Below are 18,782 nucleotides of genomic sequence, written 5' to 3'. Positions count from 1 at the left end.
TGAATTCAGACATCAGAATTTCACTACTCTTAGCTGTGTTAATCCTTGCACCTCAGTTTCCTCATCTATAAAAATGAGAATGTTATAATGTCATCCCCACAGAGTTAAAAAGATTAATACACTAGAGAAGGGAATGTGCCTAGCCCTTAATAGAGGCTCAGTAAATGTCCGTTCCCTTCCTCTTGATCTGTGGAAAGTATTTTTGGTTTGTTGGGCAGGAAGAACTAGTTAGACCAAAACTACATTCTCTAAGGAAAATTTCTAACTCTAGATTTTTAAAAATTAAATTTTAAAAATTAAAAATTAAAAAATTCTAATTGAAGTACAGTGGATGTGTAATATTAAATTAGTTTCAGGTGTACAAAATAGTCAACAATTGTATATGTTATGAAATGCTCACCATGATGTGCATTACACTCTTATTGACTATATTCCCTCTGCTTTACTTTTCATCCTGGTGACTTATTTGCTTTAGAACTGGAACTTTGTGCTTCTTAATCCTAAACACCCATCTTCCCACCCCCCTCCCCTTTGGCCACCACTAGTTCTCTGTATTTATGAGTCTGTTTCTCTCTTTGTTGTTGTTTGTTTGCGGTTTGTGACAATGTGAATATACTTGGAGGGTATTACACTAAGTAAAAATAATCTGGACAGAGAAAGACAAATACCATATGATTTCACTTGTAAGTGGAATCTAAAAAACAAAAGAAATGAACAAAGAAATTTAAAAAATGTTGTTAAGAATTTCCAGAGCATTGTCAGGCAGATCATTACTCTCCAGGGTATGGTGAAAGCCTCTTCCCTGGCAAATGCAAGCAAGTGAAGACCTGAAGATGCTGATATCGGGGGCTCCCAACAAACAGTCCACCTAGATCACCCTGTAGTGAAGCTCAGAGTTAATGATCCCTTCAGAATTTCAGTAGCTTTATTGAGACATAATTCACATACCATTCAATTTACCAACATCTAAGGTACCCAGCTTAATGTTATTTAGTATATTCATAGATTTGTGCAACCATCACTATAGTAAATTTTTAAACATTCCCGTCACACCCAAAAGAAACCCCACGTTTGTTAGTAATCGTTTCCCTTTACTCCTGCTTTCTTCTCCCTTCCCCCCAGACCCCATCACTAGGTAACTAGTAATCCATTTTCTGTCTGTATAGATTTGCCTATTCAGGGTATTTCATATGAGTGGACTGATACATATGTGGTCTTTTGAGTCTGGCTTCTTACTCTTAGAACAATGTTTTCAAGGTTTATATATCCTGTAACATGGATCAGTACTTCATTACTTTTCATTGCCAAATAGTGTTCTTGTATGGATACACTACATTTTATTATCTGTTCACCAGTTGATGGATGTTAGAGTTGTTTTCATATTTGGGCTATTAAGAATACTGTTGCTGTGAACATTCATGTACATGTTTTTGTGTGTACATATTTTTTCATTTCTCTTGGGTATAAACCTAGGAGTTAGTTGGGACTGCTGAGTCATTTGGTAACTCCATGTTTAACATTCTGAGGAACTTCCAAACTGTTCTCCAAAATGGCTGCATCATTTAACATTCCCATCAACAATGTTTGAGGGTTCCGTTTTCTCTACATCCTAGCCAATACTTGTTATTGTTTGATTGATTAAGGCTAGTCTATGAGTGTGAAGTGGGATCTCATTTTAGTTTCTTTTTTTACATTCTGTAATTGAAGTATAATTAACATACAATGTTTTGTTACTTTCAGGGATACAATATATATACTCGACAATTTTATATATTACTCAGTGCTTACCATGATAAATGTAGTCACCATCTGTAACTGTCAAACATTCTTACAATATCATTGATGATATTCCCTATTATACTTTTCACCTCTGTGACTTACTTATTTTATAACTTGAAGTTTGTACCTCTTGGTCCCCTTTATTTATTTCACCTACACACCCACTCGGATACCATCTGGCAAACACCAGTTTGTTCACTGTATTTAAGTATATCTGTATTTGATAGAATCGGGGGGAAGATGGCGGTGTAGGAGGACGCTGGGCTCACCGTTCCTGCTGATCACTTAGATTCTACCCATACCTGCCTAAATAACTCAGAAAACTGCCAGAAGACTAGCAGAACGGATTCTCCGGAGCCAAGCGCAGATGAGAGGCCCACGGAAGAGGGTAGGAAGGGCGGAGAGGTGGTGCGTGCTACACAGACTGGCGGGAGGGAGCTGGGGCAGAGGGGCAGCCCGCCGGCAAAGCAGAGCCCCCGAGTCTAGTTTGCAAAAGTGGAGGGGCCAGATGGAGTGTGTTCAGACAGCAAGCGGGACTTAACATTTGGAAGGTTATAAGTTAACAGGTCTGCTCGGAGAGCAGGAAGGCTGGAGGACAATGGGAGAGAGAGTTGTTGAGCCCCGGACGACAGAACTCAGCTTGGCGGGGAACAAAGGCACTCGCCAGCACCATCTCCCTCGCTCATCCCCCAGCCAAAATCCCAAAGGGAACAAGTTCCTGCCAGGGAATTCGCTTGCACCGTGCAAACACCCAACACTGCTTCTGCGGATCCGTCCCTCCGGTGGCGGGTCTGATTCCTTCCTGGTGCTGCAGGGCCCCTCCCGAAGCGGATCTCTGAAGGATAAGCGAGCTGAGCCTGTCCCTCCCATCCCTGTGCACCTTGCCATTCCACCCCAGCTAATACGCCAGATCCCCAGCACCATAAGCATGGCAGTGTGCAAGTAGCCCAAAGGGACCACGCCACCCCACAGTGAATCCCGCCCCTAGGAGAGGGGAAGAGAAGGCACACACCAGTCTGACTGTGGCCCCAGTGGTGGGCTGGGGGCAGACATCAGGTCTGACTGTGGCCCCGCCCACCAACGCAAGTTATTCAAGACCGCACAGGGGAAGTGCCCCACAGTTCCACACCACTCCAGGGACTATCCAAAATGACGAAACGGAAGAATTCCCCTCAAAAGAATTTCCAGGAAATAACAGCTAACGAACTGATCAAAAAGGATGTAAACAATATAACAGAAAGTGAATTTAGAATAATAGTCGTAAAATTAATTGCTGGGCTTAAAAACAGTATAGAGGACAGCAGAGAATCTCTTGCTACAGAGATGAAAGGACTAAGGAGCAGCCAGGAGGAGCTAAAAAATGCTATAAATGAGCTGCAGAATAAAATGGAGACAACCACAGCTTGGATTGAAGAGGCAGAGGAGAGAATAGGTAAACTAGAAGATAAAATTATGGAAAAAGAGGAAACTGAGTAAAAGATAAAAAAATCCAGGAGTATGAGGGGGAAAACTAGAGAACTAAGTGATGCACTGAAGAGAAATAATCTACGCATAATTGGTATTCCAGAGGAGGAAGAGAAAAGGGAAAGGTGCTGAAGGTGTATTTGAAGAAATAATAGCTGAGAACTTCCCTGATCTGGGGAAGGAAAAAGGCATTGAAATCCAAGAGGCACAGAGAACTCCCTTCATACGTAACTTGAATCCATCTGCATGACATATCATAGTGAAACTGGCAAAATACAAGGATAAAGAGAAAATTCTTAAAGCAGCTAGAGATAAACTCCCTAACATATAAAGGGAGACTGATAAGACTAGTGACGGATCTCTCTACTGAAACTTGGCAGGCCAGAAAGGAATGGCAGGAAATCTTCAATGTGATGAACAGAAAAAATATGCAGCCAAGAATCCTTTATCCAGCAAGTCTGTCATTTAGAATAGAAGGAGAGATAAAGGTCTTCCCAAACAAACAAAAGCTGAAGGAATTCGTCACCACTAAACCAGCCCTACAAGAGATCCTAAGGGGGATCCTGTGAGACAAAGTACCAGAGACATCGCTACAAGTGTGAAACCTACAGACATCAAAATGACTGTAAACCCATATCTTTCTATAATAACATTGAACGTAAATGGACTAAATGCGCCAACCAAAAGACATAGGGTATCAGAATGGATAAAAAAACAAGACCCATCTATTTGCTGTCTACAAGAGACTCATTTTAGACCTGAGAACACTTTCAGATTGAAAGTGAGAATGGAGAACTATCTATCATGCTACTGGAAGTCAAAAGAAAGCTGGAGTAGCCATACTTATATCAAACAAACTAGACTTTAAATTAAAGGTTGTAACGAGATGAAGAAGGCATTATATAATAATTACAGGGTCTATCCATCAGGAAGAGCTAACAATTATAAATGTCTATGCACCAAATACGGGAGCCCCCAAATATGTAAAACAATTACTTACAAACATAAGCAACCTTATTGATAAGAATGTGGTAATTGCAGGGGACTTTAACACTCCACTTACAGAAGTGGATAGATCATCTAGACACATGGTGAGTAAAGAAACAAGGGCCCTGAATGATACATTGGATCAGATGGACTTGACAGATATATTTAGAACTCTGCATCCCAAAGCAACAGAATATACTTTCTTCTCGAGTGCACATGGAACATTCTCCCAGATAGATCACATACTGGGTCACAAAACAGCCCTTCATAAGTATACAAGAATTGAGATCATACCATGCATATGTTCAGACCACAATGCTATGAAGCTTGAAATAAACCACAGGAAAAAGTCTGGAAAACCTCCAAAAGCATGGAGGTTAAAGAACACCCTACTAAAGAATGAATGGGTCAACCAGGCAGTTAGAGAAGAAATTAAAATATATATGGAAACAAACGAAAATGAAAATACAACAATCCAAATGTTTTGGGATGCAGCGAAGGCAGTCCTGAGAGGAAAATACATTGCAATCCAGGCCTATCTCAAGAAACAAGAAAAATCCCAAATGCAAAATCTAACAGCACACCTAAAGGAAATAGAAGCAGAACAGCAAAGACACCCCAAACCCAGCAGAAGAAGAGAAATAATAAAGAGCAGAGCAGAAATAAACAATATAGAGTCTAAAAAAACTGTAGAGCAGATCAATGAAACCAAGAGTTGGTTTTTTGAAAAAATAAAATTGACAAACCTCTAGCCAGCTTCTCAAAAAGAAAAGGGAGATGACCCCAATAGATAAAATCATGAATGAAAATGGAATTATTACAACCAATCCCTCAGAAATACAAGCAATTATCAGGGAATACTATGAAAAATTATATGCCAACTAACTGGACAACCTGGAAGAAATGGACAAATTCCTAAACACCCACACTCTTCCAAACTCAATCAGGAGGAAATAGAAAGCTTGAACAGACCCATAACCAGTGAAGAAATTGAATCAGTCATCAAAAATCTCCCAAAAATTAGAGTCCAGGACCAGGTGGCTTCCCAGGGGAGTTCTACCAGACGTTTAAAGCAGAGATAATACCTATCCTTCTCAAGCTATTCCAAAAAATAGAAAGGGAAGGAAAACTTCCAGACTCATTCTATGCAGCCAGTATTACTGTGATTCCTAAACCAGACAGAGACCCAGTAAAAAAAGAGAACTACAGGCCAATATCCCTGATGAATATGGATGCAAAAATTCTCAGTAAGATACTAGCAAATCGAATTCAACAGCATATAAAAAGAACTATTCACCATGATCAAGTGGGATTCATTCCTGGGCTGCAGGGCTGGTTCAACATTCGTAAATCAAGCAACGTGATACATCACATTAAGAAAAGAAAAAATAAGAACCATATGATCCTGTCAATCGATGCAGAAAAGGCCTTTGACAAAATTCAGCACCCTTTCTTAATAAAAACCCTCGAGAAAGTTGGGATAGAAGGAACATACTTAAAGATCATAAAAGCCATTTATGAAAAGCCCACAGCTAACATCATCCTCAATGGGGAAAAACTGAGAGCTTTTTCCCTGAGATCAGGAACACGACAGGGATGTCCACTCTCACCGCTGTTGTTTAACATAGTGTTGGAAGTTCTAGCATCAGTAATCAGACAACAAAAGGAAATCAAAGGCATCAAAATTGGCAAAGATGAAGTTAAGCTTTCACTTTTTGCAGATGACATGATATTATACATGGAAAATCCTATAGACTCCACCAAAAGTCTGCTAGAAGTGATACATGAATTCAGCAAAGTGGCAGAATACAAAATCAATGTACAGAAATCAGTTGAATTCTTATACACTAATAATGAAGCAACAGAAAGACAAATAAAGAAACTGATCCCATTCACAATTGCACCAAGAAGCATAAAATACCTAGGAATAAATCTAACCAAAGATGTAAAAGATCTGTATGTTGAAAACTATAGAAAGCTTATGAAGGTAATTGAAGAAGATATAAAGAAATGGAAAGACATTCCCTGCTCATGGATTGGAAGAATAAATATTGTCAAAATGTCAATACTACCCAAAGCTATCTACACATTCAATGCAGTCCCAATCAAAATTGCACCAGCATTCTTCTCGAAGCTAGAACAAGCAATCCTGAAATTCATATGGAACCACAAAAGGCCCCGAATAGCCAAAGTAATTTTGAAGAAGACCACCAAAGCAGGAGGCATCACAATCCCAGACTTTAGCCTCTACTACAAAGCTGTCATCATCAAGACAGCATGGTATTGGCACAAAAACAGACACATAGACCAATGGAATAGAATAAAAACCCTAGAACTAGACCAACAAACGTATGGCCAACTAATCTTTGACAAAGCAGGAAAGAATATCCAATGGAAAAAAGACAGTCTCTTTAACAAATGGTGCTGGGAGAACTGGACAGCAACATGCAGAAGGTTGAAACTAGACCACTTTCTCACACCATTCACAAAAATAAACTCAAAATGGATAAAGGACCTGAATGTGAGACAGGAAACCATCAAAACCTTAGAGGAGAAAGCAGGAAAAGACCTCTCTGACCTCAGCCGTAGCAATCTCTTACTTGCCACATCCCCAAAGGCAAGGGAATTAAAAGCAAAAATGAACTATTGGGACCTCATGAAGATAAAAAGCTTCTGCACAGGAAGGAAACAATCAACAAAACTAAAAGGCAACCAAAGGAATGGGAAAAGATATTTGCAAATGGCATATTGGACAAAGGGCTAGTATCCAAAATCTATAAAGAGCTCACCAAACTCCACACCCGAAAAACAAATAACCCAGTGAAGAAATGGGCAGAAAACATGAATAGACACTTCTCTAAAGAAGACATCCAGATGGCCAACAGCCGTATGAAAAGACGCTCAACGTCGCTCCTCATCAGGGAAATACAAATCAAAACCACACTCAGATATCACCTCACGCCAGTCAGTGGCCAAAATGAACAAATCAGGAGACTATAGATGCTGGAGAGGCTGTGGAGAAACGGGAACCCTCTTGCACTGTTGGTGGGAATGCAAATTGGTGCAGCCACTCTGGAAAACAGTGTGGAGGTTCCTCAAAAAATTAAAAATAGACCTACCCTATGACCCAGCAATAGCACTGCTAGGAATTTACTCAAGGGATACAGGAGTACTGATGCATAGGGGCACTTGTACCCCAATGTTTATAGCAGCACTCTCAACAATAGCCAAATTATGGAAAGAGCCTAAATGTCCATCACCTGATGAATGGATAAAGAAATTGTGGTTTATATACACAATGGAGTACTACGTGGCAATGAGAAAGAATGAAATATGGCCCTTTGTAGCAGCGTGGATGGAACTGGAGAGTGTGATGCTAAGGGAAATAAGCCATACAGAGAAAGTCAGATACCATATGGTTTCACTCTTATGTGGATCCTGAGAAACTTAACAGAAACCCATGGGGGAGGTGAAGGAAAAAAAAAAAAAAAGAGGTTAGAGTGGGAGAGAGCCAAAGCATAAGAGACTCTTAAAAACTGAGAACAAACTGAGGGTTGATGGGGGGTGGGAGAGAGAGGAGGGTGGGTGATGGGTATTGAGGAGGGCACCTTTTGGGATGAGCACTGGGTGTTGTATGGAAACCAATTTGCCAATAAATTTCATATATTGAAAAAAATTATGAATGCAAAAAAAATGTAAAAAAAATCTGTTTTTTTCCCCCTCTATATTTCAGAATCTGTTTTTGTTCATTTGTTTTGGTTTTTAGATTTCAAAACTAAGTAAAATCATATGGCATTTGTCTTTCTCTGACTTATTTCACTTAGCATACTACTCTCTAGGTCCATTCATGTCACAAATGGTAAGATCTTACTCCTTTTTATGGCTGAGTAATATTTCATTGCATATGTAAATTATACCTTTATCCATTCATCAGTGGACACTTAGGCTTCCATATCTTGGCTATTTTAAATAAGGCTGCAACATACACAGTGGTGCATATTATCTTTTCATTAGTGTTTTTGTTTTCTCTGGGTAAATATCCATTAGTGGAATTACTAGATTCTATGGTATTTCTATTTTTAATGTTTTGAGGAACCTCCATACTGTTTTCCACAGTGGGTGCACCAATTCACAGTCCCACCAACAGTGCACAAAGGTTCCCTTTTCTCCACATTCTGTCAACACTTGTTATTATTTGTCTTTTAAGTACTAGTCATTTTGACAGGTATGAGCTGATATCTCATTGTGGTTTTGATTTGCATTTCTCTGATGATTATTGATGTTGAGCTTTGCCAACCATTTGTCTTCTCTTGAAAAATGCCTATTCAGATCTTCTGTGTGTTTTTAAATTGGATTTTTAATCAGAGCTTTATAAGTTCTTTATATAGTTTAGATATTAACCCTTTATTAGATATATCATTTGCAAATATCCTTTTTACTAGGTTGTCTTTTTATTTTGTTTATGGTTTACTTCACTGTGCAGAGGTTTTTATTTTGATGTAGTCATAATAGTTTATCTTTGCTTTTGTTTCCCTTGCCTTAGGAGACCTATCCATAAATATGTTGCTAAGACTGATGTCAAAGAAATTACTATGCTGCATTTTTTTAGGAGTTTTATGGTTTTATTTAGGTCTTTAATACACTTTGAGTTTTGTATATGGTATACTAAAGTGGTCCAGTTTCATTCTGTTGCATGTAGCTATCCAGTTTTCCCAACACCATTTATTGAAAAGAATGCCTTTTCCCTTATTGTGTATTCTTTATTTCTTTGTTTTAGATTAATTAATTGACCATAAAAACATGGATTTATTTCTGGGCTTTCTATTCTGTTCTGTTGATCTCTGTGTCTATTTTTGTGCCAGTTCTGATTTCTACAGTTTAGTAGTTTATCTTGAAATCTAGGATTCTGATACCTCCAGCTTTGTTCTTGTTTCTCAAGATTGCTTTGGCTACTCAGGATCTTATGTACTTACATACAAATTTTAGGGTTATTTGTTCTAGTTCTGTGAAGAATACTATTTGTGTTTTGATAGGGATTGCTTTGAGTCTGTGGATTGCTATGGGTAGTATGGGTGTGATAGCCAGATTAATTTTTCTGCTCCATGAGCATGGTATGTCTTAACATTTGTTTGTGTCATCTCAATTTCTTTCATCACATAGTTTTCAGTCTTTTACCTCCTTGGTTAAGTTTATTCCGAGATATTTTATTCTTTTTTGGTGCAGTTGTAAATGGAATTATTTTCTTAATTTCTCTTGCTGCCACTTTATTGTTAATGTATAGAAATGGAACTGATTTCTGGGAATTAATTTTGTATTCTGCAACTTTATTCCTTTCTTTTTTTTTGAGAGAGACCAGGAGTGTGCACACATGTGGGTGCCTGTACATGTATGCAAGCAGGGAAGGGGTAGAAAGAGGAGAGAGACTCTTAAGCAGGTTCTGTATCCACTGTGGAGCTCAACCCAGGCTGGATCACAGGACTGTGAGATTATGACCTGAGCTCAAATCAAGAGTTGGATGTTTAACCAGCTGAGCCATACAGGCACCCCTGCAACTTTTCTGAATTCATTTATTAATTACAATTTTTTTGATAGTCTTTAGGATTTTCTATGTATGGTATCATGTCATCTGTAAGTAGTGACAGTTTAACTTCTCCCTTAATCAATTTGGATGCCTTTAATTATTTTGTTGTCTGATTTCTCTGGCTAGTACTATGTTGAATTAAAATAGAATGGACATCCTCATCTTATTCTTGATCTTAGAGGGAAGGCCCTGAGTTTTTCACCATTGACTGGTGAGCTAGGAGTTAGTCATATATGGCTTTTATTGTATTTAGGTTTGCTCCCTCTATACCTATTTTATTGAGAGTTTTTAAAATCATGAACAGATGTTGAATTTTGTCAAATGCTTTTTCTGCATTTATTGAGGTGACCATATGGTTTTTATCCCTTGTTTTGTTGATGTGGTGTGTGATGTTGCTTGATTTGCAAATATTGAACCACCCTTGCATCCCAAAATAAATCCCACTTATCATGGTGAATGATACTTTTAATGTATTGTTCAATGTGGCTTGCTAATATTTTGTTAAGAATTTTTGCATCTATGTTTATCAGAGATGTGGGCCTGTAGTTTTTGTTGTTGTTGTTGGTGGTGGTGGTTGTTTGTTTTTTGCAGTGTTTCTTTTTTGTTTTGGTGTCAGGGTAATGCTGGCTTTGTTGAATGTGCTTGGAAGTTTTTCTTCCCTCTATTTTTGGGAACAGTTGGAGGAGAATAGGCATTAACTCGTATTTTTAAATGTTTAGTAGATTTTAACTGTGACTCCATCTGGTACTGGCCTTTTGCTTATTGGGAGTTTTTTGATTACCATTTCAGTTTTATTACTAGTATTTGGTCTGTTCAGATTTTCTGTTTCTTCCTGATTTAGTTTTTTTTTTAAATATTTATTTTTATTTTGAGAGAGAGATAAAGATAAAGATATAGAGATGAGAGAAAAAGAGAGAGAGAGAGAGAGAATGAGCCTAGAAGGGGCTGAGAGAAGGAGAGAGAGAATCCCAAGTAGGCTCCATGCTGTCAGCACAGAGTCCCATGTGGGGCTCGATCTAACCAACCATGAGGTCATGACCTGAGCTGAAATTAAGAGCCGGATCCTTAGCTGACAGAGCCACCCAGACTGTTTTCTTCCTGATTCAGTTTTGAAAGTTTATATGTTTCTATAAATTTATCCATTTCTTCTAGGTACTTTGCTGGCATGTAATTTTTTGTAGTATTCTATTATATTCCTTTATATTCCTGTGGTGTTGGTTACCATTACTTCTCCCCTTTCATTTCAAATATTACTTGTGTCCTCTTTTTTTTTTTTTTTTTTTTTTTTTTTTGATGAGTCTGGCTAAAAGTTTATCAATTTTACCTTTTCAGAGAACCAGCTCTTGGTTTCATTAATTTTTTCAATTTTTTTCTTTTTTTTTAACTTTCTGTTTCATTTATTTCTGCACCAATATTTATTATTTCCTTCTGTGTACTAACTTTGGGCTTTGTTCTTTTTCTAGTTCTTTTAGGTACATAGTTAGATTTTTTATTTGTTTTTCCTGTTTCTTGAAGTAGACTTGTTTCACCATGAATCTCCTTTTTAGAATTGCTTTTGCTGCATCCCAAAGATTTTTGACTGTTGTGTTTTCATTTTCATTTGTCTCCTTTTTTTTCTTTTTAAATTTCCTCTTTTATTTGTTGACCTGTTCATAGTTTTGTAACATACTGTTTAGCCTCCATGTGTTTGTGTTTTTTTCCAGTTTTTTTCTTGGGATTTATTTTTAGTTTCATAATGTTATGGTTGAAAAAGATGATGTGATTTCAGTCTTCTTAAATGTATTGAGACTTGTTTTGTGGCCTAATATGATCTATCCTGCAAAACGTTCCATGTGCACTTGAAAAGAATGTGTATTCTGTTGTTTTTGGAAAGAATGTTTTGTATAAACCTGCTAAGTCCATTTAGCCTAATGTGTCATTGAAAGACAGTGTTTCCTTACTGATTTTCATCCTGAATGATCTATCTATTGATGTAAGTGGGGTTTTAAAGTCCGCTACTCTTAGGAGTACCTGGCTGGCTCAGTTGGTAGAGTGTCCAACTCTTGATCTCAGGGTCATGAGTTCAAGTACTATGTTGGGTATGGAGCCTACTTAAAAAAATCCTCTGCTCTTACTGTATTACATCTTTCGCTTATATTTGTTAATATTTGCTTTATGTATTTAGCTGCTGAAATGTTGGGTGTCCAGATACTTACATTTATTATATCCTCTTGACCTGTATTGACCTGTGAATTATCACGTAATGCCCTTGTTTTTCTCTTGTTACGGTCTTTATTTTTTGAGAGAGAGCAAGAGAGCATGTACATCAATGGGGGCGGGGCAGAGACAGAGGAAGAGAGAATCCCAAGCAGGCTCTGCACTGTCAGCACAGAGCCCAACATGGATTTCATCGTGTAAACTGTGAGATCATGACCTGGGCTGAAATCAAGAGTTGGACGCTTAACTGACTGAGCCACCAAGAAGGCCCAAGAGTCTGTTTCTTGGTTTGTCACTCTCTCTTTTTACCCCCTTTGTTTGTTTTATAAATTACACATATAAGTGAAACCATATGGTATTTGTCTTTCTCTGATTTACTTCACTTAGCAGTATACTCTAGCTCCATTTATGTTGCAGATGGCAAGATTTCATTGATTTCAGTGATTAAATAATATTCCATTGTGTGTGTGTGTGTGTGTGTGTGTATACATACATATACATACTACATCATCTTTATCCATTTATCAATTGATGGACACTTGGGCTGTTTCCATAATTTTGCTATTGTATGTAATGCTGCTATAAACATAGGATGGCATGTATCCCTTTGAATTAGTATTTTTCTATTCTTTAGGTAAATATCCAGTAGTCTGATTGCTGGATTGTAGGGTAGTTCTGTTTTTAACTTTTTGAGGAATTGCAATACTGTTTTCCGCATTGGCTGTATCAGGGAGCATTCCCACTAACAGTGCATGAGGCCTCACCTTTCTCAATATCCTTGCCATCCTTGTTTCTTGTGTTGTTTAGTTTAGCCATTCTGACAGGTGTGAGGTGATATCTCATTGTAGTTTTGATTTGTATTACCCTGATCAGTTTCATGTGTCTGTTGGCCATCTGTATGTCTTCTTTGGAACGATGTCTATGCATGTCTTCTGCCATTTAAAAAACAAGGTTTATTTATTTATTTTTGAGAGAGAAAGAGAGCAGAAGCCAGGGAGAGGTGGAGAGAGAAGGAGACACAGAATCTGAAGCAGGTTCCAGGCTCTGAGCTGTCAGAACAGAGCCCAATGAGGGGCTTGAACCTACGAACTATGAGATCATGACCTGAGCCGAAGTCAGATTCTTAACCAACTGAGCAGGCGCCCCTCTTCTGCCCATTTTTTAAATTGGATTATTCATTTTTTGAGTGTTGAGTTTTATAAGTTCTTTATATGTTTTGATACTAACCCTTTATCAGATAGATATGTCATCTACAGATACCTTCTCCCATTCTGTAGGTTGCTTTTAGTTTTGTTGATTGTTTCCTTTGCTGTGCAGAAGCTTTTTATCTTGATACAGTCCCCAAAGTTTATTTTTGCTCTGTTAACCTTGCCTCAGGAGACATATTTAGAGGGAGGTTGCTATGGCCGACGTCAAAGAGTTTACTGCCTGAGTTCTAGGATTTTTATGGTTTCAGGTCTCACATTTAGGTCTTTAATCCATTTTGAATTTATTTTTGTGCATGGTGTTAGAAAGTGGCACAGTTTCATTCTTTTGCCTGTTGCTGTCCAGTTTTCCCAGCACCATTTGTTGAAGAGACATTCTTTCTCTCAGTGGATAGTCTTATTTTGTCGAAGATGAATTGACCGTATAGTGGGTTCATTTCTCGGTTTTCAATTCTGTTCCATTGATCTGTGTGTCTATTATTGTGTCAGTACCATACTGTTTTGATCTGTATAGCTTTGTAATATAACTTGATGTCCAGAATTATGATACCTCCAGCTTTACTTTTCTTTTTCAAGATTACTTTGGGTATTCAGGGTCTTTTGTGGTTCCATACAAATTTTAGGATTGTTTGTTCTAGTTCTATGAAAAATACTGTTGGCATTTTAATAGAGATCACATTAAATGTGTAGATTGCTTCAGGTAGTACAGACATTTTAACATATTTTAAATGAACATGGAATGTTTAATGTTTAATGTTTAAATGAACATGGAATGAACATGGAATGTCTTTTCTTTATGTCATCTTCAATTTCTTTCATTAATGTTTTGTAGTTTGCAGAGTACAGGCCTTTCATCTCTTTGGTCAGGTTTATTCCTAGGTATCTTATACTTTTTGTGTGCAATTGTAAATGGGATCCTTTCCTTAATTTCTCTTTCTGATGTTTCATTATTGGTGTAAGAGAAATGCCACAGACTTCTGTACATTGATTTAGTAACCTGTGACTTTACTAACTTGGTGTATCATTTCTAGTAATTTTTTAGTGGAGTTTTTTGGGTTTTCTATATATATAGTATCATGCCATTTGCAAATAGTGAAAGGTTTACTTATTTCTTACCAAGTTAGATGCCATTTCTTTTTTTATTATTTTATTTTTAGGGTGTACTTATGAATTTATTCAGAATTCAGCACTTATAGACAAAGATAAATGAAAACTAATAATAGAATAACTAGTACTCTATAGCAATACTATCCAGGGTAGTAGTCACTAGACACAGGTGACCATATTGAGTAACGCACATAAAGAACATTTTTATATCATCTTGAAAAGGTTTTTTTGGACAACACTGCTATACAAATAATAGATGATAAAATGAGACTTTCAAATATCCATAAACCAGAATGGAAAGATTGGTGGAGAAGCAATATTTGAGCAAGTGATTCTGAGCCTTTTGTTATCCTCAGTCTTTTTTTTTTTTTAAGTTTATTTATTTTGAGAGAGCACAAGCAGGGGAGAGGCAGAGAGAGAAGGAAAAAAGAGAGACTCCCTAGTAGGCTCTACACTGTCAGCACAGAGCTCGATGCGGGGCTCAAACTCAGTAACTGCAAGATCATGACATGAACTGAAATCAAGAGTTAGACGCTTAACCGACTGAGCCACCCAGGTGCCCCTAAATGCTTTTTAGGTTTTGTTGTTGTATGATTGCTGTGCCTAGGCTTCCAGTACTATATTGAATAAAGGTGGTAAGAGTGGACATTCTTGCCTTGTTTTTGACTTTAGAGGAAAAGCTCTCAGTTTTCCCCCATTTAGGATGATATTAGCTGTGGGTTTTTCTTATATGGCCTTTATTATGTAGAGGTATGTTCTCGCTAAATGTACTTTGTTGAAAGTTTTTATCATGAATCGATGTTGTATTTTGTCAGTGTTTTTTTCTGCATCAAAATGATCTTATGGTTCTTATCCTTTCTTTTATTAATCTATCACGCTAATTGATTGTGAATATTGAACCACCTGTGTAACCCAGGAATAAATCCCATGGATTCAGTTTGCTAGTATTTTGTTGAGGTTTTCTATATCTGTGTTCATCAGAGGTATTGGCCTGTAGTTATCTTTTTTTTGTGGTGTCTTTATCTGGTTTTGGTATCAGGCTAATGCTGGCCTCGTAGAATGAACTGAGAAGTTTTCTTCCCTCTTCTGTTTTTTTGAATAGTTCGAGAAGAATAGGCATTAACTCTTCTTTATTTTTTTTTTTAATTTTTTTTTTTTTTAACGTTTATTCATTCCTGAGACAGAGAGCATGAATGGGGGAAGGTCAGAGAGAGAGGGAGACATAGAATCTGAAACAGGCTTCAGGCTCTGAGCTGTCAGCACAGAGCCCGACGTGGGGCTTGAACTCACATACTGCAAGATCATGACCTGAGCTGAAGTCGGACGCCCTACCGACTGAGCCACCCAGGCGCCCCACATTAACTCTTCTTTAAACGATTGGTAGAATTTGCTTCCGAAGCCATCTGGGTCCTGGACTTCGTTTTTAGGGAGTTTTTTGATTACTGATTCAATTTCTTTGCTATCAATCTGTCCAAATTATCTATTTCTTCCTGTTTCAGTTTTGATAATGTATTTATTTCTTGGAATTTATTCATTTCTTGTAGGTTGTCCAGTTTGTTGGCATATAGTTTTTCAGAGTATTCTCGTATAATTGTTTGTAGTTCTGTGGTGTTGGTTGTTATTTTTTTCCTCTCTCATTTGTGATTTTGTTACTTTCTTTCTCTTTTTGCTAAGTCTGGCTAGAGGTTTATCAATTAATTTTTTAAAGAAACAGCTGGTTTTATTGATCTTTTCTATTGTTTTTTTTTTTTTTTTTAGTTTCTATATCATTTATTTCTGTTTTGATTCTTATTTCTTCCTTCTGGTGGCTTAAGGCATCATTTGTTGTTCTTTTTCTAGCTCCTTTAGGTATAAGGTTAGGTTGTTCATTTGAGATTTTTTTTGCTTCTTGAGGTAGACTTGTATTGCTATACTCCTCCCTCTTAGAACTGCTTTTGCTACATCCCAAAGATTTTGGATCATTGTGTTTTATTTTCATTTGTTTCCATGCATTTTTTAATTTATTCTTTGATGTCCTCATTGACTCATTCATTGTTTAGTAGCATGCTGTTTAGACTTTGGCTGGCTGACTGGAACTTTGGCTGAATGGAGGTCCCGGAGCACTCTGTGCTGGGGCTCTCCTGGTGTCATGGTCAGAGCAGAGGTTGGTGTAGGTGGGGACATTCTTAGGGCTGTGCATGCAGAGGGCACCCTGGCTGGACAGCTGAAGCTGAAGTGAATATGGCTCAGGGCTCTGTGCATTGAAGGCACCTTGGCAGGATAGCTAGAGCTGAAATGGGTACAAATCAGAGTGTCCCAAAGTGCTTAGTTCAGAGGGTTCCCTGCTGATTGGCTAGAGCTGGGGTAGTTGCAGGCCGGTGGTTCCTTGTGCTATGCTGGGGATGCTCTGGCAAGTTATCTGGAGCCAATATGGTATGGACCTCAATGTTGCATGGCACTTTGAGCCTGTGTCACCTTGGCAAGATGGCTGGAACTATTGTGAGTGCAGACCAGAGGGTCCTAGTGTGCACCTCACTGAGGTCTGCCTTGGTGGGACTGATGGGGTTATTGTGGGCCAGGGCCCCAGGATTACTGAGGGGATAGGCTGGCTATGGACATCAGACCCTGCATCTATCTGTGCTATCAGGGTAGAGTGGGAACATGAACTGTGCACCTCGCCAGCCTTTCTGATTCAGAGAGAGTTCCAACAGCTCCCCTGTTGTTTGGCAGGGTTCTAATGGTGGTTCCTTTATATTCTAGTTGCCCCTTTAAACTCTGGCTTTTTTTTTCTGTGCCTCTGGGCAGATGAATCTGCTCATGGTCCCTTCCTACTGTAGTTGACAACATCGGGAGTGGGAATTCCCTTCATTACCATGTCTCTGTTTCTCTTGCTGTTTTCTATGTGGTCTCTCCATCTTTTGTTGTGCAGAAGCTGTTCAGTCAGCCCTCACTTCTTATTCAGGAGCAACTGCTCTATAAATAGGTATAGATTTGATATGTCTTTTGGACTGAAATCTTGCAGAAGCTTTTAATTTTGATAAAGTTCAATTTATCTACTTTTTATTTTCTTGTTTGCACTGAAATTACTTTTTGGTGATTCTTTTGGGAAGTAGCATGAACTTAGAGCCTCAGAGAATGAGTAGTTGATTTGTAGACTTTCAATTTACTTCTGAAATTATTTGAGTAAGAGATATTTGTAAGGTGATCATTGTCAGTGAATCACAACATTTTGAAAAGATGTTTTAGGACAGACCAAGAATGTGACTAGAACCATTTCCTACTGTGGTGTGTTTGATACAAATGCAGTCTTAAACTCTTGCCGTACAGTGAAGCTCACTGGTACCTAGCTGGGGTGCTTGTAGCTAGTGAAGTTATGAAACCATGGGCTTTTTTCTCGTCCTTATTTAATTTTATTCCAGAACAAAACCTGAAGGACAAGACGACCTCTTCTTGGGACACTGCATTTTGCCAGAGCACCTGTAGGGGACTGATTGGATTTCTTGACATAGACAATTCCTGGGACTGAGCCTCAATTTAGAGCATTCTTTAGTAAATTATATTTATGACTATGGCATCATAGAACCCTATACCCATTTGAAGTTTGGCTCTTGACTCAACATTGCTGTCACATGTCATCAAGCATCCACTGAGTCACCTTCAGTGACAAGATACTTATTGTTTTCCAGGGATCCCATTTTCATCTGACAGCATTCTTGTGAGGATTAAAATGTGTAAGGAACTTAATGTAATTTCTTGCACATCACAGGCACTCCAGAAATACATAATAGCTCTTACTGTTTTTGTTGACAAGTTTCTCCTTTGTTGAGTTAAAAATCTCTCTTCCTGGAGCTAATCTCATTTAATCCTAGCTCTTAACTCTGATGACCCCATAGAACAGCTCTTTTAAAACATAGCCTTTGGATATTAAAGAATTATTATATGAGCTAAATAGCCACAGTTCTTTTGATCTTCTTTAACCTCTCTTTTCTTAAATTCTACTTGTTGCTGCTGGTTATCGTGGTTCCCAAACCTGTCTGCCCATCAACATTGTCTGAGGGGCTTAGTACCAGTAACTGAAGTTGTAAGTCTGGTATGAGATACAAACACATACATTTTTAAAGAGACTCTGATTCTGATGTATGTAGCTTGGAACCTGCAGCTCTATAACCTATTGAGAGAGAAATCCGAGTGTTAAGTGTTAGGGAGAAGAGGCTGTGACTTGCTAACCTGGTCCCATAAAAAACCTGCAGGGTTTTTCAACTTCTGCACTATTGATCTTTTGGGCCAGATGCTTATTTGTTGAGGGAGATTTTCCTGTGCATTTTAAGATTTTAGTTTCATCCCACGCCTCTAGCTGCCAACAGTATGTTACTTTCCAAGTATGACGAGCAAAAATGGCCTTTGGAGGAGACAGTCACCCAAGGTTAAGAACCACTGCCACAAGGATAGAAAACTCAGTTTGGGGGGCGTGTGAGTGGCTCAGT

General features: G+C 38.1%; 1 protein-coding gene across 1 annotated transcript in view; it reads left to right on the top strand.

Annotated features, from left to right (window-relative positions):
- The window catches only part of ANKRD42 (ankyrin repeat domain 42), a 75,141-nt gene that overhangs the window by 47,324 nt on the left and 9,035 nt on the right, over positions 1–18,782 (top strand). The window lies entirely within an intron of this gene.

The sequence above is a fragment of the Leopardus geoffroyi genome, chromosome D1 (genome assembly GCF_018350155.1).
Source record: "Leopardus geoffroyi isolate Oge1 chromosome D1, O.geoffroyi_Oge1_pat1.0, whole genome shotgun sequence".
Taxonomy (NCBI): Eukaryota; Metazoa; Chordata; class Mammalia; order Carnivora; family Felidae; genus Leopardus; species Leopardus geoffroyi.
This window is presented reverse-complemented; position numbering and strand designations above follow the sequence as displayed.